The 18,803-nt window shown below is 46.6% G+C and overlaps 1 protein-coding gene across 12 annotated transcripts in view; it reads left to right on the top strand.

The window, feature by feature from the left end:
• Positions 1-15,656: 15,656 nt before the first annotated feature.
• The window catches only part of KATNAL1 (katanin catalytic subunit A1 like 1), a 110,004-nt gene continuing 106,857 nt past the window's right edge, over positions 15,657-18,803 (top strand). For 9 of the 12 annotated variants that reach the window (XR_007461209.1, XR_007461207.1, XR_007461208.1 and 6 more), the window contains exon 1: positions 15,657-16,010. The gene's annotated coding sequence lies outside the window, so the exon portion shown is untranslated. The other 3 variants (XM_049647411.1, XM_049647413.1, XM_049647414.1) reach the window with 3 other exon arrangements.

The following is an 18,803-nucleotide window of genomic DNA, read 5'->3' as shown; positions in this document are numbered from 1 at the left end:
GGACCCACTCTGCTCAGGTACCGCCATCTCTGAAGCACATCCGTAGTCTCTACAGCAGTGCTTCCCGATCTTAGCTGCACACTGGAACCACTTGGGGACCGTCAAAAAATCCCGATGCCCAGTCCCGTCTCCACTACCACCCACCCCCATTAAAATTTTCATTGGTCACGGTGGGGTCGAGGCAGGCGCGTATTTAACGTGCTCCGGGTGACGCTAACGTGCTACAACGTTGAGAATTTGCTGCCCTAAAGCCCCTCTGAGAAGAAAGCTTCTCCTCCCCCATCGGCCTGCTGCAGGTGCACCTGTGGGGGACGGGGGCCGCAGGGGTGTCACAAAGGCAATAGTATGCTGCAAAATTATTGAACGACCGCAGTAAAAGGCACTGTCAAAGTAAAAAGATGGTAACAAGTATTCTCATTATTTTGCCGAAAAAGATTGCTAAGATCAGACGTCTGTGTATTACCAAACCAGTTATAAAGCACTTTCACACGTACCCCGGGTTCTGTCCCCATAAGCATCCCCCCCCCCGCCCCACCCCAGGCAGATAGGGAAGGTATTACTACGTGCATTTTTTGTAGATGAGAAAATGTGGCTCAAAAAGGCTGAATGACATTCCGAGATGACACAGCTAAGCAGCTGGCAGTGCTGGGGTTAGAATCCAGCCTTCTGATTGCGGTTCCCTTGTAACAGATCAATAGTATTATGAATTAGAATTCCATACAATTCTAGTTACTTACTCACTGTGTGACCCATAGATAGTCACTTAACCTCTCAGTTTCCTCATCTATAAAATGGGATCATACTTGGACCTCCCTCACAGGGCTGCTCTGGGATCAAAAGAGATAATGCTACTTTTTTTTTTTTTTTAATGTGAGAGAGAGAGAGAGAGAGAGAAAATGTGGGCACAAGCGTGATTGGGAGGAGAGGCAAAGACAGAGACAAAGGGAGGGGGACAGAGTATCCAAAGCAGGCTCTGAGCTGAGGGCAGAGAGCCCGACATGGGGCTCGAACTCATGAACTGTGAGCCGAAGTTGGATGCTTAACCGACTGGGCCACCCAGGCATCCCTGCATCTGGGATTTTAAATTAACCCCAAAGTGTAAGTTGTTGCCTTGTAATATCTTATTCTTTTCCGTGTCGCCTGCGTATGTTTTTGGCCTGATTTATTCATGAATTCACCAGCCAGGAATCCAGAACTGACCTGAGAAGACCAGGTCTCCCAGAGTCAAAGAAGTGTCTGGAAACGAGACACTGCATCCATTTTGGATTCACACTTCCCTTCCTGCTGAACTCCTGAATTTTCTGGCTCGTGAAGGCAGCTGCAGCAGCTGCTGTGTGTGTCCTTAACCACCCTCGAAGTCTGTAACACGTCATATTACCTCATTTTGGCTCCCTGGGCCTGTTTTGAAAGGCCCTGAATTAGTCACCTGGGGTACTTGATCAAAAATCACATGGCTATTTGGGGCGCCCGGGTGGCTCAGTCGGTTGGGCGGCCCACTGCGGCTCAGGTCATGATCTCGCGGTCTGTGAGTTCGAGCCCCGCGTCGGGCTCTGTACTGACAGCTCAGAGCCTGGAGCCTGCTTCCGATTCTGTGCCTCCCTCTCTCTCTTCCCCTTCCCGGCTTAGTCTCTCTCTCTCTCTCTCAAAAGTGAGAAACATTAAAAAAAAATTGAAAAAAAAAATCACATGGATAGCGCTCTATTCCTTTGCTCTACACTGGGCCTCACTGTTGGAGAATAAGCCCGGGTTAGGAGAGAGACGTCTGAGGGACGTCTGAGTTTTCTCGTAGGAGATGAAACAGGAAATGGATTAAGAGAAGGGATGCAAGAAACGGGGTCTTTCAATGCCACCACTCAATCCATTGTCAGTGAGACACTTGATGGCACTTAGTTGTAGATATAAAGACTCTCCTTATTTATGAACTCTGGTCATTTATACCTTTTTTAAAATTCATCACTGTCAACTTCTGCTATCTTTTTCATGATTCTCTCTAGCACCACACTTACATAGAATAGATTTTCAGTAAATGTTGGCAGCAACTTCTTTCCCTGTGACATGCATTCATTTACTTATTCACGCAAGAAACATTTATTATGTTTTGACTTTATGTCAGGCACTACGCAAGGGCTGAGGATATGTCAACCTTAGTCATAGTCCCCATTCTCAAGGAAGTGGCTTAGAGGGGAGCAGAGATGTGAACAGAGGAGAGGAATCAGCCTGAGTGCTATGATGGGGGAGACGTAGAGTGCTACGGGGCTCACGGAAAGGGACCGGGCACCAAGGAATGGGTTCCAGAAGCAATGCCTGAGCTGATTCTTGAAAAGTATGGCGGGGCTGGGAAGGTGAGAAGGCCAGTTGGGAAAGGTGGTTATGGACGAAAGGAGGAGGTATATAGGTCTGGAGCAGGAGGGGTTTGGAGTGCAGGGAGAAAGCAAACAGGTCACCACCCCATAGGCCTGTGTTTGCCCACATCCATTAGTAGTTCATGAATTCGATGAAAAGAAATAGAATAGGAAATATCAGAGTAGTAGTAAGAGTGTGTTTTGCTTCATGAAACTTACAGGTGTTGGAGATACACGTTTGAGTGTGTGTGTGTGTGTGTGTGTGTGTGATGTGCATGTATATGTATGTCTGTACTGAGTACAGGGATTTATGGTTAAAAAAAAGTTTGAGGAGCTCTACTGTAGGCTGGAAGTGCCACTGGTTTCTACGCCGAGGGATGACATGATTAAATTTGCATTTTAGTACCATTATTCTAGCCGCGGTATGTAGAATGGACTTGAGGGGCTGGAATACAACATGGCGGCAGGTGTTAGAGCAGCTATCTTGTAGGATGAGATAGGATCCACATGTTGTAAATGGCAGATGAATAGATAAAAGGAGCACGGGTCTCTGATGATTGTGAACTACCATGCCAGCCCTGTACATGTATCCGGATCTCCAAATGAGGGAGAAATAAATCTCTAGTCTAGTTGGGCCCACCATTATTTGGGTTTGTAATGACAGGCTAACCCATATTCTTTTTTTTTTTTTTTTTACTTTTTACTTAAATTTTAATTGTTAACATGCAGTGCAATATTGATTTCAGAAGTAGCATTCAGTGATTCGTCACTTACGTACGACACTGAGTGCTCATCATAACAAGTGCCTTCCTTATTTATTTACTTATTGAAAGTTTCTTTATCTATTTCGAGACAGAGAGAACACGCATACTTGTGAGCAGGGAAGGGAAGAGGGAGAGCAAGCAGGCTCTACACTGAGCGTGGGGCTCAATCTCACAAAATGTGAGATCATGACCTAAGTTGAAATCAAGAGTTGGATGCTTACCCTTAAGACTGAGCCCCACCCAGGCATCCACAAGTGTCTTCTTTAATACCCATTACCCATCTAGCCCATCTCCCACCCACCTGCCTCCACCAACCCTCAGTTGTTTTCTATAATCAAGAGTCTCCTGAGGTTTATTTCCCTCTCTCCTCTTCCCCACCCCCTTCCCATATGTTCATTTGTTTTGTTTCTTAAATTCTACACTTGAGTGAAATCATATGGTACTTGTCTTTCTCTGATTGACTTATTTCGCTTAGCATAATACATTCTAGCTCCATCCATGTCGTTGCCAATGGCAAGATTGCATTCTTTTTGACGGCTGAGTAATATTCAATCATATATACACCACATCCTCTCTATCCATCACTTGATGGACATCTGGGCTCTTTCCATAGTTTGGCTATTGTTTTGTTTTTTTTTTTAATTTTTTTTTTAACATTTATTTATTTTTGAGACAGAGAGAGACAGAGCATGAATGGGGGAGGGTCAGAGAGAGAGAGACACACACAGAATCGGAGGCAGGCTCCAGGCTCTGAGCCATCAGCCCAGAGCCCGACGCGGGGCTCGAACTCACGGACCGTGAGATCGTGACCTGAGCTGAAGTCGGACGCTTAACCGACTGAGCCACCCAGGCGCCCCAGTTTGGTTATTGTTGATAATGCTGCTATAAACATCAGAATGCACGTGCCCCTTCGAATCTGTATTTTTGTATCCTATGGGTAAATACCTAGTAGTGCAATTGCTGGATCGTAGGGTAGTTCTAGTTTTAGGTTTTTTTTTTTTTTTTTAATGTTTATTTATTTTTGAGAGAGAGAGAGACAGAGAGGAAGCAAAGGGCAGAGAGAGGAGACACAGAATCCAAAGCAGGTTCCAGGCTCTGAGCTGTCAGCACAGAGTCTGAAGTGGGGCTCTACCTCACGAACTGCGAGATCGTGACCTGAACCGACTGAGCCACCCAGACACCCCTATTTGTAGTTTTTTGGGGAACCTCCATATTGCTCTCCAGAGTGGCTGCACCAGTTGGCATTTCCACCAAAGGTGCAACAGAGGGTTCCCCTTTCTCCACTTCCTCGCCAACATCTGTTGTTTCTTTTGCTGTTAATTGACAGGCTAACCAATATTCTTAACTATTATGCCTGCCTACGACAGATGAACTCTAAGATGGCCCATGATAATCCCTACCTCCTGACATTCACACGTCTGGGTAATCCCTCCCCTTGATTATGGGGTGGGACCTGTGACTTGCTTCTAACCAATAGAATACGCAAGATGAGTAGGTTAATATTCAAGAATACTATCCATGAATATTATTATCCATGAAGAGATAGTACTGAAGATTCTGACCATCAAGTCTTGCTTTCAAAGTCTCACCTCTGCTGGTTTTGACAAAGCAAGTCGGTATGTTATGAGCTGTCCTGTGAAAAGGCTCAGATAGCAGACAACTGAAGGTAGCCTCTGGCCGACAGTCAGCAAGGAATTAAGGCTCTCAGTCCAACTGCCTGCAAAGAGCTGAATCCTGCCAACAACCAAGTAAGCTTGGAAGTAGGTTTTTCCCAGCCAAGAGAGCTCTTCCCAGAAGAGACCCCAGCCCTGGCCAACACCTTGATTGAAGCCTCAGGAGACACTCTGAAGTAGAGGACCCAGATGAACTGTGCCTGGATTCCTGACCCACAGAGAAGTGTGTTGTCTTGACCTAAAACTGAGTTGGGAATAGCAGAGGGATACAACTTGGGCAATGCAAGCTCTAGGCTGGTCCAGTCAGCATCGAGGGAGAATATTTAAATATTTATGGGCAAGGAGTGCAATGAAGGGGAGGTTGAGCCAGAGTCCGAGCAGTAAGTTTACTGGCTTGAGAAAGGGGAGAGATTCTTGTTGGATGTTCATTGGTGAGGCGGTGAGTCTTGGTCTTGGGTAAATCGGGCATTTAATGGAAATCAGTCTCTTGGTTCTTAAGTTCCATTCTTCTAAGGGTACATTCTTGAGATTCCGCATTTCATATCTTCTGGTTCCATTTAAGATTGAAATCCTTTCACTCTAGGAATGAAATTGGATATATAGCTGAAGCAGTTTCTTTCTTTCTTTTTTTAAGTTTGTTTATTTTGGGGGGGGGGCACACGAGCAGGGGGGGGGCAGAGAGAGAGGGGAGAGAAAGAATCCCAAGCAGGGTCTGCACTATCAGCTCAGAGTCTGATGTGGGACTCGAACTCACAAACCACGAGATCATGACCTGAGCCGAAACCAAGAGTTGGAGGCGTAACAGACTGAGCCACCCAGGCGCACTGAAGCAGTTTCTAAGCAAAGTGTTGCAGAAGCAGACTGGTTCTTCCTGACGGCTCACAGTAAAATTCAACAAGAGAGAAATGACTTAAAGATGGAGGGCAGGGAGGGGCAGTTTCAAAAGAGGGGTTGCTGGCACTTTCAGGAGCTCGGTGTGGGCTGCTGGGCACTGCCTCACTTCACGCCGTGTGATGGCCACCGCACTCCCCAACCGTGCTCCTCAGCCGGCTGCCTCAGGTAAGCAGCCAGTGGGCCCAGGTGCAGTGTGGGCTAAATGGTTGCTCCCCCACGCAACCCCCATCCCCCGCCTGCGTGTCCCGAAAGGGAGAGTGGTATCTGCACTGCCTCCAGTGTGTACAATCGCTGGGGACATGGCTGCCTTCACCTATATTTCAAAGGATAGGACCCTGGAGCCATAAGAGTGGTGCCCAGGGGAGTCATGGCAGGTGAGGCCATCCAAAGCCATGGGGGCAGAGCCGTTGGAAGCTTTGGGAGCCATTTTCTGCCCAAAAAAGCTGGGAGGCCAGGACCACTACCCCAGTGTACGTGAAGGGTAGAGCATCAAGCCAAAATAGATTGTTCTTTAGTCTCAAGGTCTAATGGAATTTGCCTCGCTGGGTTTTGGACTTACTCTGGACCTCCCTCCTTTCTTCTTTCCTATTTCTTCCTTTTGGAATGGGAAAGTCTGTCCGGGGCCTGTCCCACCAGTTCATGTTTGGGAAGCACAGGGTATGTTCGGTTTTGCAGGCCAAGAGCTGGAGAGGAATTGGCCTCAGGATGAATCTCGAGTCTCACCCATAATTGATTGGGATGATATTTATTTATTAATACTTATTTATGATTACTTTTTTCTAAAAATTTTAAGTAGGCTCCATGCCTAACATGGGGCTCAAACTCATGACCCCGAGATCAAGAGTTGCACACTCTGCCAAGTGAGTCAGCCAGGCACCCCTGATTTAGATGAGATTTAGAGGAGATTTTTGGAGTTTAGGGTTGATGATGTGTGAGACAGACATGGACTTGGGGGGCCAAGGGTAGAATGTTGCAGACCAAATGCTTGTGTCCCCTCTAAATTCGTATGTTGAAACCCTAACCCCCAAAGTGATGGTATTTGGTGGGGCTTCTGGAAGGTGATTAGGTAAGGAGGGTGGAGCTCTCATGAGTGGGCCTGGTGTCCTCATGAAGACCGCAGAGATCTCCCTGTCCCCTTCTGCCACATGGGGACACAGCAAGAAGACCACAGTCAATGACTAGGAAGCCAGCTCTTACCAGACACTGAATCTGCTGGTGACTTGACCTGGAACTGCTCAGCCTCCAGAAATGGAAGAAATGAATTTCTGTTGTTTATGAGCCATCTGGCCTATGGTATTTTTGTTACAGCAGCCCGGACGTACCTGGACGTGAAGGTTGGGAAGAAACGAAATGTCCATCAGTGGGAAAGGGATGAACTGTATCCTATGCAGCAATTAAAAGGATTGAGCGAACCCTCCACGTATAAACATAGGTAAACCTCACTGTTGTCTCATTTTGGGAGATTGCCACAGCCACCCCAACCGTCAGCAACCAGCACCGTGATCAGTCAGCAGCCCTCAACATTGAGACAAGACCCTCTGCCAGCAAAAAGATTAAGACTTGCTGAAAACTCATCTTTTAGCAATAAAGGATCTTTGAATTAAGGTATGTACATTGTTGTTTTTTTTTTAGATACAATGCTATCGCACAGTTAAAAGATTATAGTATACATATAACTTTTATATGCACTGGGGAAGCAAAAATTTAATTTGACTTGCTTTACTGTGATACTCATTTTATTGTGGTGTTCTGGAACTAAACCCACAATATCTCCAAGGTATGACCGTATAATTCTCTATAATTCTCACTTAGGTTGTAATGTTTACACACAACGACCTGCTTATTTGTCAGGAAGGCATAAATCCAGGCACAGATCAAGAGGGAAGAAACAGTACAAAACTTATGTGTCTGCTGTCCCTACTTTATTTTATTGTGACTGCACCGTCAGATAGTGAGAACAGCTAACTGGTGAGCTGGGGAAAAGGGACAGAGGTGAGGTTGAATAAGGGCTGTTAGAAGTCTTCACTGTAGCTGTCAGAGAGGGCTTTTCGGAAACGTGAAATTTGCGGTGGGATTTGAGAAAGGAGTGAGGCAGCCTGGTGAACATAAGGAGAGGCTATCACGGAGAACTGGATGATGAACAGTTTGCTTGCGTAGTTAACCGTTTAGGAATGATTCATGTAAGCCATCATTTATGCACATAAATCACGAGGAAGACCTAAAATGTAGCAGAAAAACAAGCGGAAAGAGAGGAAATAGAATTTGCCTCCCAAGCCCATCACTCTCAATCCCCTACAGTTGAAGTAAAACAGGACACAAGAGAAAAAAAAAAAAAAAAAAAAAACCAGGCAGGAAAAGGATTCTGGAACCAGGAGAAGCCGTCTAGAGTGACTTGTATCTTCTTGGAAGGGGAAATAGGATCCCAGATGTACCGCTCCTTTTCCCATTCAGACTTTAAATGTGTTGTGGTTGGGGTTGCTTGGCACAGCACTGCCTTCTCCAAATAGAAAACCTGATCACAAGCTGCTCTCCCTCTATGACATGCCAGCTACCTTGTAACATGCTTTTCAGCCCGCTAGAAAATGTTCTGCCCGTCACCAGCGAGGTAACTTGCCAACATTTGCCTGAGTAATTCACGTCCGGTGATGGATTCCTCTACTAAATGTAAGGTCCTGGCGCAGTTAGGTGCTAATGAATTAGCATCTCGCCGGGTGGAGGCAATGACTTACTGCGGTGCTCAATGAAAATACTATTACTCCAGCTATCACGGAGGACTCGACATTCATTCATTGAGTTACGTACCCGCAACACTCCAGAGTGTTACCAATCCGCTTAACAGCCTCGAGTCCTGGGTTTCCTGTTCCTATTTCTAAATTAGCATAAGGAAATACAAAATCATAAGCAAGGAGAATCCCCACAGGCGACTGCCAAGAGGTTCTGTGTTTATTTTGGCATTCATAAGAAATGTTTTGAATTCCCCAAAAGTAGAGCAGTTCTTTTCATTAAGAATGGGTGATTAAGTGAGGCTGGCCTAATAGCTTTGGTCTTTAAAGAGTGCCTCACTGCTAATGGGAGCACTGAAGCAGAAGTTCATGAATAAAATAGAGCAAAAGCCCCATTTGGGCTGGATATGGCAGAAACATAGGTACAAGGTTCTTCGTTTCCTTCTCTTGTCTATTACCTCCTCATGTGACCTGTGAGAAAGGGCAACATCAGAGAGAAAAAAATCCACCCTAAAAATCTGTCTTTTTCATCCTTCTCTTGGCCTCACCAGGTCCCACTTGGTGAGGTCTGTGGTACCCCTTTCTTGCTTTTTCATCATTAACTCTTGTTCCCCCCCCCCCACTTGCTAAGGGTAGCAAGTTAAAAAGCTGCGTTTCGGGGCGCCTGGGTGGGTCAGTTGGTTAAGCCTCCGACTTTGGCTCGGGTCATGATCTCACAGCTCGGCGGTTCGAGCCCTGCATGGGGCTCTCTGCTGACAGCTGGGAGCCTGGAGCCTGCTTCAGGTTCTGTGTCTCCTTCTCTCTCTGCCCCTCTCCCACTCACACTCTGTCTCTTTCTCGCTCTCTCTCAAAAATAAACATTCCCAAAAATTAAAAATAAAGCTGCATTTCTACATATCTGAGAGAGGTCAGAGTCCACATGAAGCGTGGGGTTCCAGCCAAACTCTGGTAGGCAACTGTAAGCTCATCGCCAGTGATTCTTAAGGCCACGCTAGGCCTGGGGTCCGACGGTGACAGTTGCTGTGGCAGAATTGGGTCTCTGCTCTTCACAGACCTGAGACACAGAGCACCCGTCTGTGGAAGGACTGGACCCTTGGCGCGTAGGGCATCTGTTTGGTGAAGGACTCTCCCACTCCTCTGAGATAGTGTTTCTTAAACCCTCTGGATCGACATTCACAGGAGATATATTTCACTTCACAACCCGTATTTGTCAGCGTCCAGCCGTCAGGCAAAAGGAAGCCAAAGGAAGTATTTCCACGGAGAGAATTTCGCATAGGGAATTGATTCAATAGGTGTTGGAGGGCTGAAAAAATGTAAAAGGAACACGGGAGTCACCATGTAAGTGACTGCAAAAAGCAGCTTCTGCCTCTGGGGCCAGAGATCAGAGAGAGGAGAGGAGGGCGGGGTCCTCAGAACCCAGCAGCCAGGAGAAGGAACCTACGGAGGTGGGACCCAGACCTCTGAAGAAAGGCACTGACTGGTTCCTGCTGCTAAGTCTGGGGTGGAGGGAGAGGAGGCGCCAGGGGGCTGGTTCTGGAAGTGCAGCTAGAAGGTAGAGACAAGTTCTGGCCACCAGGCCAAAGGGCCACTGCTTGGGTGATGCTGACAGGAAGGGACGCTGGGAGCAGTGGCTTCCTCGTCTTCCAGCCTTGTGCTCTTCTACGAGTGCACCCACGAGCCAGAGACAAGGGAGAAATGTGGGTTGTGGGGTTCCAGCTCCCCCAGCACGGAACAGTGGAGAGAGGGTAGGTTTGAAGCCCACTGACCGCCATATAGTACTTGATCAGGGCTATGCGTACACGCCCCGCATTTCATTTCCTATTCCTTCTGTTTGATTCTACCTTCCCTTACTGTATCTTACCCTCTCACATTTTAAGCATTAAAAAGCTGGACGAGATGCATTACCTTGATCTCATGACCTGCTAAACTTTGCTCTAGGTCCTAGTAGTGAGTTTGAGCGTCGGAATTCAGAACCACTTACCTCCTGAACTCCTTCCCTACCAAAAGTCACTTGGAGGAACTTCCTCGTGAGGCACCCTCGCACCGAATACATATGGGGGCCTCTGCTTTTCTATAGGCTTCAGGGATATTTATATGAGGAGGCTGTAAATGTCCTCTATAGCACTAGATGGGGAGAGCTACACAGAGCAGGGTTAACTCAGGAGAAAAGTGAAGGAGCCAGCCATCAGACAAAAATACTGTGCCCTTATATAAAAGGTATTATAAAGATGTATTTGGAAATACCCATAAGTGTTCATCGGAGGAGCTTGAGATCTAGTAAGGAGAAAAGACAAAGGCCAATGGGTCAACAACCCACAAGCTGCCACTAGGCAGTATGGTTAGTTGTCAAAGTGGGTGGTATAGGCAGGAAATTTTGTGAGTGCAGAGTAGGCCGGTACTATTGTGAGCAGGAATGACCTGGAAAGATTTCATGTAGAGGCCTGAGTTAGTTTTTGCAGAATACAGGTCGAATTTAGGGGAGGGGGATAGCATCCCAGGTGAAGAGAACATTAGACAGAACGAGGTGAGGAAGGACCCAGCAAACTTGGGGCAGGAGTGGAGCTTGGGGATCAGAACTAGTCAGGGAAATCTGTGCGTCAACCAGAACTGAGAGACGAAACCCTATAAATGGAGAGGGTGTAGGATTTGATGTTGGGAACTATTGCCACAATGAAGGAGCAGGGGGAAGAGCTGGTGAGCACACTGAAGTATGCTTTCAGGAGAACCAAGGTCATGAACCACTAAGGAAGGTGGCCGGCAAAGTCAAATGCTATAGCAGCCAAGACTGAGAACTGAGGGAAAATGCCTGACTTTGAACCAGATGTGCTAAGTCTCTGGGTTTTGTTTTTTTTCAATTTATTTAAAAAAAAATTTTTAAAGTCTTTATCTTTTAAAGAGAGAGAGCATGCTAGTGGGGGAGAGGGGCTGAGAGGAAGAGAGAGAGAGAGAGAGACTCTTAAGCAGGCTCCGTGCTTAGCGAGGGCCCAATGGAAGATTAGTCCCCACGACCCTGGCTGGGATCATCCACCTGAGCTGAAATCAAGAGTTCAACGCTCAACCGATTGAGCCACCCAGCTGCCCCAGATGTGCTAAGTGTCTTTCCTGAGGCTCAGGACCATATTGTCTGTAGATTAACCCGTTATCACTTGCAGATTTGCACAGTGTGTTTATTACCTGAAATGATCCAAAGTCTCCAGTGAAAACAATAAACCATTTTTGTCAGTCCTCACTCCTTGCCGGCTCCATAGCCATGCTAGGTTTCCTGAGGCCGTGCTTCAGTTGCCCATGGTCTTCCTTGGTGTGACCACCCTCCTTCAGCTTTACTTTAAGGCAGCTGTTGCTTTTCACTGCTGTCATCATTCTCCTTAAGTGGCTCGTCCCGCTGAGCTGTTTCTCTGGGGTCCCGGCTTCTCCCAAACAAGGAGGGTTAATGCATTGGGACCTTGCATGTGCAGACTTCTTCATGGCTGTAGATTGCACTACAACCCTGGCCAGCTGCCTTGTAAATGCAAGTGACTGGTCACAAGGGAAACCAGATGAGGGCTAGACAGGTCAAGCGAGCCTATCATCCCTACTGCAAAAACATGTGTTCTGCCGATAGCAGATCAGTATTTTCTTCTCCAGGAGTAAAGGAGACTCTATTTATATGCTCATTATATATGCAGAGTTGTGATCAAATTGCTAGTCCAGGTGACAAGCAGTGTTGCTTGTCAGTGACCAGTGACAAGTCCAGGTGTTGCTTCTATAAGGATGTCATTGCTATCAAGGATTAACTCAGATTTTGTTCTGGGTTGTATTGCTTGAATGCTATCATTTCTTCCGCATAATGTAAGCTACGATCACGGAGGCCTGAATTTCTTTTCTTTCTTTCAGACAGCAAATCCCAGCCACAATCAATTGCGTCCTCATTTATACCAAGTAGTTCTCATAATTGAACCCACTATGCAGGTAGCCTGGACAGGTCATGTGTATAAGCCTTTTTTTTTTTTTTTTTTAATGTAAATCCAAGTTAGTTAACATATAGTGTAATAATGACTTCAGGAATAGAATTTGGTAATTCGTCACCTACATATGACACCCAGCACTCATCCCAGCAAGTGCCATTCTTAATGCCCATCGCCCATTCAGCCCATCTGCCCCCACCCAACACCCTTCTAGCAACCCTCAGTTTGTTCTCTGTGTTTAAGGGTCTCTTATGGTTTGTCTCCCTCTCTGTTTTTATCTTATTTTTGCTTCCCTTCCCCTATGTTCATCTGTTTTGTTTCTTAAATTCCACATATGAATGAAATCATATATTTGTCTTTCTCTGACTTATTTTGCTTAGCATAATACACTCTAGCTCCTGCCATGTTGTTGCAAATGGCAAGATTTCATTCTTTTTGATCACCGAGTAATATTTCATTGTGTATATATATATCACATCTTCTTTACGCATCCATGAGTTCATGGACATTTGGGCTCTTTCCGTACTTTGGCTATTGTCCACAGTGCTGCTATCGACATTGGGGTACGTGCCCCTTTGAATCAGCACTCCTGTATCCTTTGGATAAGTACCTAGGAGGGCAATTGCTGGGTCGTAGGGTAGTTCTATTTTTAATGTTTTTGAAGAACCTCCATCCTGTTTTCCAGAGTGGCTGCACCAGTTTGCATTCCCACCAGCAGTGCAAGAGGGTTCCTCTTTTGCTGCACCCTCACCAACATCTGTTGTTGCCTGAATTGTTAATTTTAGCCATTCTCACAGGTGTGAGGTGGTATCTCATTGTGGTTTTGATTTGTATTTCTCTGATGATGAGTGACATTGAGCATCTTTTCATGTGTCTGTTAGCCATCTGGATGTCTTCTTTGGAAAAGTGTCTATTCATGTCTCTTGCCCATTTCTTCACTGGATTATGTGTTTTTTGGTTGTTGAGCTTGGTAAGTTTTTTTAAATAGATTTTGGATACTAAGCCTTTACCTGATATGTCATTTGCAAATATCTTTTCCCATTCTGTCGGTTGCCTTTTAGTTTTGCTGATTGTTTCCTCCTCCGGAAAAGATATTTGCAAATGAAGCTTTTTATCGTGTTGAGGCCCCAATGGTTAATTTTTGCTTCTGTTTCTGCACAAGCTTAATATTTACTGAGTATACTGTGGACCGAATCAAGTAGAATATGCAGATATATACTGTGTTGCAACATATGCTTTTAATAGCTGGCACTAGAGTTCCTCTTGGGGAAAATATTTTGTGTAGGAAAACACTTTGATAAACAGTTTAGGAGTGGAAGGTGGTCCAGAAGGTACAGATTAGGAGAAAGAGATAACTAAAAGTACTGTATAAAGAGAGAAAAGAGGAAGGGAGAGGGATGGGACCAGGAAGATGTTGATTAGTGGGGAGTGGCAGCTTATGCTGAGAAAGGATGGGGGAGGGGTTGGTGGACACCAATGCCATTGTGATCCTGAAGGCCTTTCAAGACCATGGACTTCTAACTTTAGGCTATTTACATCCTTCATTTAAAACCATTTAGTTGCTCCAAACCTTCAGAGGAGCCTGCTACACACACACAGCCAAAGAAAAGTGTTTGATTTCCACACTGGGTCAGCAGGAGAGAAAAGAGTTGCAGAAGGCGAGATGTGAGTGAGTCCCTATGTTCAGAGAAAGCAAGAACTCAGAGCCAGAAGTGACCCTGTGATGGTAAGTTCCCCTGCCCCCCACGGGGGATGTACAATCTTGGAGAAGACACTGGCCTTTCCACAGGAGGTGGAAAAGGGACTTGAGTCAATCTCAACAAGATTTTTGTGGACAAGGTGACCCCGACTGAGAACTGGATGATATACACAGTAGCTTGCTATTTTCAATCATAATTTCTCAAGAGACGTTTATTGCTAGAAAACGACAGGGTCAGTAATTTCCCCCATTTACTTAAATCTCTAGGTCTCATTTTCCTCATTTGCAAAATCTGGAGATTGGCTGCAGAATATCTCTGTGGTCGCTATTAGAGTCTACCGCTGTAATAACAATCTTACAGAGGCAGAGAACAAATTGGTGGTTGCCAGAGGTGGGGGCGGGGGTGCAAAATGGGTGAAGGGGGTCACCGAGTACGAATTTTGTTATAAAATAAATAATTCCTGGGGATGTAACGTACAGCAGGACTACAGTTAAAGGCACTGTGTTGTCTATTCGAAAGTTGCGAAGCCAGATCTTAAAAAAATATTCTTATGTTCTTTTTTGGAGGTACATTCACACACAGTGAAATGCACGCATTTCATTACCTGCACCATTCCATGAGTTTTGACAAATGCACAGGCCTCTGTAACCCAAGCGCTAAGCATGATACACATCTTCTGCATCACCGCGGAAAATTCCCTCTTCAGTGGAGCCTGGGCGGTTCGGTCTGTTGAGCATCTGACTCTTGATTTTGGCTCACGGGTCAGGAGATGGGGCCCCACCTCCGGCTCCGCACTGAGCGGGCGCCTGCTCAAGATTCTCTCTCTCCCTTTCTGTCTCTGCCCACCCCCCCCCTCCTCCCCCTCCTCCTCCCCTCTAAAAAAAAAAGTCCCACCCTCACCTCCAGGCTACCCACTCTTCTGATTCTTATCAGGAAGCGTTGAATAACTAAGATTTAAAAGTTACTGTTAAATGCCAGTCTTTGTTTTACAGTGCTTCATCAGCATTAATGTTTTTTTATTTCTCACAAGCACTGGGAGCTGGCCATTACCTGCATTTTGCAGATTAAAACTTTCAGCATCACAGGGGGTAAAGAAATTGTTCCCCCCCCCCCCCCCCCGTTATCAGCTACCAAGTATATGGGGCAGGACGTGAACCCAGAAGCGGGTTTCGGAAGCCCTTGCGCTTGACCTCAGTTTCTACGGCACTGCATCTCTCAGGTGGGTCCTGGAGAGTCCGCAAACGGTTACCTAAGAAATACTACACATCAAAAATTCAGCTGAAATCACGGCCACGTACAAGTTCTCAAACCTCCCGAATGAGCCTAAAGGCTGTAGGCACTACGTTTTTACTAACGGATTCATTTCTAGCCCACTCCTCAGAGAGTGGCAGAAAGGTGTGAGAGACTGCGACTTTCCCGGTGAAAAGCCCCAGGGTGGCTTCGGGTCCCACCCCGCCACTCGGCCGAGGCGGCGGGGGAGGGGCCGGGCCAGACGACCTTTAAAGAGCCGGCGCTGAGCCGCTGGGGCGCTCCTTCCTCTGACGCCACAGGCACCCTCTCGGATTAGAGCGGGCACCAACGCGCTCCGCCGACGGCACAGGACACGCGTCATGCCAAGGGGATTGGACGCTGCCGCAGCAGGGCTCATCCGGCCCCACCGAGTCATTAGTCACTCGCCCTCCTCAATGTCACAGTCTCCCGCCTTCCCCCGAAGCACCCAGGCGCCTCCCTTCCCCCGCACCCGGGTGGGGTTCCCAGGCTCCTCCCCCGAGTTGTCTTGGAGTCCCCGCGCGCCCCCCACCGCTCGGTCCGCGGCTGCCATGGCAACCGTACGCCGCCGCCACCGCCTCTTCACGCACGTCGGGAACTAACGGACTCCGCGGCGGCGGCTGCGGCGGCGGCGGCGGCGGCCTGTGCCCCACCCCCACCCGGACCGCATCACCAACAGCCGGCCGACCTGCGGCACCTAGGTAATGAATCCGAGGGAGAGCGCCGCGGGCAGGAGGGCAGGTGGTGGGGTGTTCAGGTGGACAGCCCCACCCGGTCTCCCGCCGCCAGGGCAGTGCCGCGGTCCTGGGGCGCCGGGAGGGGAGGAGGAGGGCCGTGGGAGCGCCCGGCTCGCGGGGCATTATGGGCATTGTAGTTTAGCGGCTGCACAGGCTCTCGGCCTCGGCGGGGTGGCCTGGACCGGCGAACTACAAAGCCCGGCGGCCCCGACCGCTGGCAGAGAACGATAAACTTTGAGCGGACCGGGCGAGAAAAAAAATCTGTCTTTGTGGTGCGGGGGCTCTTGGGTGGTCGCGGAACTGGGCTCTGCGCTGGGAAAGGGAAGTGGAGGTGAGACTTGGGTGGCCCGCCGTTGGGCCCGCCCCGGCTGACAGCGCTCAGCCCCACCCCGGCTGGGCTGGGCCACCGCCCCGCGTAAGTCTCAGGGATGAGCAGCCACCCCAGCCGCAGGGCCTCGGGCCTGCGGCGCCTGTGACCCTCCCAGGTTGCTGCCTCTCGGTGCCGAACCGTATGTATGGCACACATTTGATGCGAGACCTGGGAAACTAAATTTTTTTTTTTTTTTTTAAACAGGCCTTTCTCCTTTTCCTGAGAACGTGTGGTTTCTAGGCTTTTATTCATGATTATTCTGAAGTAGCTCAGAGGTGTTTGCATATTAAGCCCTAATAATTATTATTCAAAAGGCATTAATGTTTAAATGTCAAGTGTAGAAGTAGAGACCATGCTTTTATATAGTAGTATCTTTTTTTTTTTCATAACCGTTTTGCCTTTTGCATTGTATTTATTGAGGGTTAAGATCGCAAAATGAGGACCCCCACCTTCCCACTTACTAGCTTGGCCGCTGCCTGCACATATTTTGATTGTATTTTGAAGATTAGTTTAACTTTAAATTACTGGAATTTTTAAAGCACAGACTTTTCTTTCTTATTTATTTTTTTATTTATTGGTTGATTTTTTTTTGCTTTTTAGCAGTGGGTACTAATTCTTTTCTTTGGTTATTTCAGTATTCTTCAGAATTTCTCAGGAGCGTGCTTTCAGGATGAAAATTGCCCAAACAACACAAAACGAAACAGCAACTCTGTAATACACCTTAGCCCTTAGGGTTGGCTTAGGTCCTGGTGGTAAGGAAGCTGACACAGATTTAGAAAACCTTTAAATTTTTTTCAACAGGGAGACAACCATCCTAGAAATTTGGTATTTTATATAGTATGCAGAAAAATCGTTGGTAGCACGGCGGGTTTATTTTGTGGGTGTGTTTTCAACAAGTAAACAACATGAGGCCACTACAAAATTCCTATTTTCCTCCATTAAAATGAGACTGGCCTGTGAATTTTACTTAAATTACCGATTTTGTACAAGGAGATGGAACTTAAATCTAGTAAGACCGTTAGTAAAAAATTTGACGCCTTAATACTATAGGGATTGGAAGTGTTTTATTTATTTATCCAAGGTTTGTTAACAAACCTGTTAAATTGTGGACATTATGCCAGATAGTGGGAATAAAAAGATGATGTGTTCTGTATGGGCAAACAGTCATGTTATCGTAACGGTATGACAGAGATAGGTGCAAGTTGCTATAGGAGCCCAGAGTGGGAATAAATCGCAATATAACAGTAACATTTATTGATTACCTAATCTCAGCGAGGCACTATACAGTATTTTGTATGTAGTCCATTATTTAATCCTCATAAAAATCCCTAACTACTGTTATTCAGAGATGAGGAAACAGGCTTAAAGATTTTTGTCCAGAGTCGTACCTTATAAGGTTTGAACCTGGGATTTCAACCCAAGTGGGTCTAACACATCTAAGTCGTGATCTCAGCCACTGATGGCTGTTCTCTGTACCCATTGGTAGAAATACCCTGACTCTAAGGAGATCAGGGGAAGTTTCCAGTGTGATGTTACATTTGACCCGCGTTAAAGAAGGTTGAGTAGGCTTTCACTGGAGGGAAGTTGAGGAAACTCATTCTAGGCAAATGGCACAACAAAAAGCAAAGGATATATTTGAGTGTTTTGTTGGGAGAATCCTAGGTCATTCTGATGCCCCAGTTCCAGAGTGAATGCAGTATAGTGATGGGAGAGGCCAGATATTAAAGTACTTGGTACCATGATAAAGAGTTTGGAAGTTTTTGTTTTTGCTTTTGTTTTTCATCATGGGGCAACCATGGAAGAATTTCAAATGGAGTAGTGGTGTTACTGGGTTTGTATTTAAAAAAATTTTTTAAATGTTTTTATTTATTTTTGAGACAGCGACAGAGCATGAGCAGGTGAGGGGCAGAGAGAGAGGGAGACACAGAATTGGAAACAGGCTCCAGGCTCTGCTCTGTCAGCACAGAGCCCGATGTGGGGCTTGAACTCATGGACTGTAAGATCATGACCTCAGCTGAAGTCGGATGCTTAACCAACTGAGCCACCCAGGCGCCCCTGGGTTTGTATTTTAGAGAGATAACTCCAGCCAAAGTGTGAAGAATAGACCCAGGAGAGGGGAAATTAGAGTGGTGTGGGGCAATCAGTTTTAGGGGAAAAAAATACAGTGGAAAAATGAAGAGAGTCTGAACTAAGCAGTTGGAGTTATGGAAAGACAGGGATTGTAGAAGTATTTAAGGGATAAAATTGGTACGATTTAAGTTGAGGGCTAGACATATTTGGAACCTTAAGACAAATGATTCCTAGTTTTCTGCCTAGGATGTCTGAAAGGATAATAAAACCATTGATCGAGAGGAAAAGGAGCAGGGTTTTGATGGGGTGAAAGATAA

The sequence above is a fragment of the Panthera uncia genome (assembly GCF_023721935.1).
Source record: "Panthera uncia isolate 11264 chromosome A1 unlocalized genomic scaffold, Puncia_PCG_1.0 HiC_scaffold_16, whole genome shotgun sequence".
Classification (NCBI taxonomy): Eukaryota; Metazoa; Chordata; class Mammalia; order Carnivora; family Felidae; genus Panthera; species Panthera uncia.
The sequence above is the reverse complement of the archived record's forward strand: the minus strand, read 5'-3'. Positions and strand labels throughout refer to the sequence as shown.